Here is a 1162-nt window from a genome sequence, read left to right on the forward strand (position 1 = left end):
CACAAATCCACAAATGCAATATCAATTTGCTTATACCTAGTACATGCTTGAATGGAGTAGGAAGAAGTTAGACTTATCCAGTCCTACCCCATGACATCATCTTACCATCATTGGTTTGCAAGCAGTATCTCTACATAAATAATTCTCTTCTACATCACACAAGTAGCAATAGTACATAGTGTTAACATTCATACACCACACCCACAATGTTCCACCTGATTAATCATTAAACCTGTTCTTGCATATATCTTGATTGACACATACCTTTATATTTATCAATAAACTCGTCAATTCTATTACTATTTTTTATGTCCACACTTAAATTATTCCATAGTTTTACCCCACTTATGGAAATACAAAATCTTTTTTTGGTTGTACGTATAGCATGAATTTTATAATTTAACTGACCCCTTAAATTGTATCCCCCTTCCCTTTCATTAAATAGTTTTTGAATTCCACCAGGTAATAAATTGTTCCTGGCTTTATACATAAACACAGCAGTCTTATATCCCACTAAATCAAAAAATTTTAACAATTTAGACTGTATGAAAGCTACATTGGTGTGATCCCTGTACCCCATCTTGTGCACAATTCTTATCGCTCTTTTTTGTAATATATACAATGGTTGAAGTGAGCTTTTGTATGTGTTTCCCAAGTTTTCAACACCATACTCTTAAATATGGTAGAATCAATGAAGAATACAAAATGCGTAGTGCTTTCACGTCCAAAATATATCTAACCCTTGCCAATATCGATATGTCTTTTGCTATTTTGTGCTGAATATATCTGATATGAGATTTCCAGAAGAATTTGTCATCAACTATGACACCTAGAAATATAATTTCATATACTCGTTCTATATTAGCTCCCCCAATTTTCAATTGAAGTTCATTATCTAGTCTACAATTCCCAAATACCATAAATTTAGTTTTATCCAAATTCAGAGATACTATATTACTGTCACACCATTTCTTTATCTTCTCAAGTTCCTGTGAAACCCATCCAGAGAGTTGCTGTAGGTTTTCACCCGATGCCCATATGGTAGTGTCATCAGCAAACAAAACCACTTTCACTAAATCAGAAACATTGCATATATCATTAATGTATAATATAAATAATTTAGGTCCCAAAACAGAACCCTGAGGCACTCCACACACAATGT

This window comes from Monopterus albus, unplaced genomic scaffold (genome assembly GCF_001952655.1).
Source record: "Monopterus albus unplaced genomic scaffold, M_albus_1.0 scaffold35.1, whole genome shotgun sequence".
Lineage (NCBI taxonomy): Eukaryota > Metazoa > Chordata > Actinopteri > Synbranchiformes > Synbranchidae > Monopterus > Monopterus albus.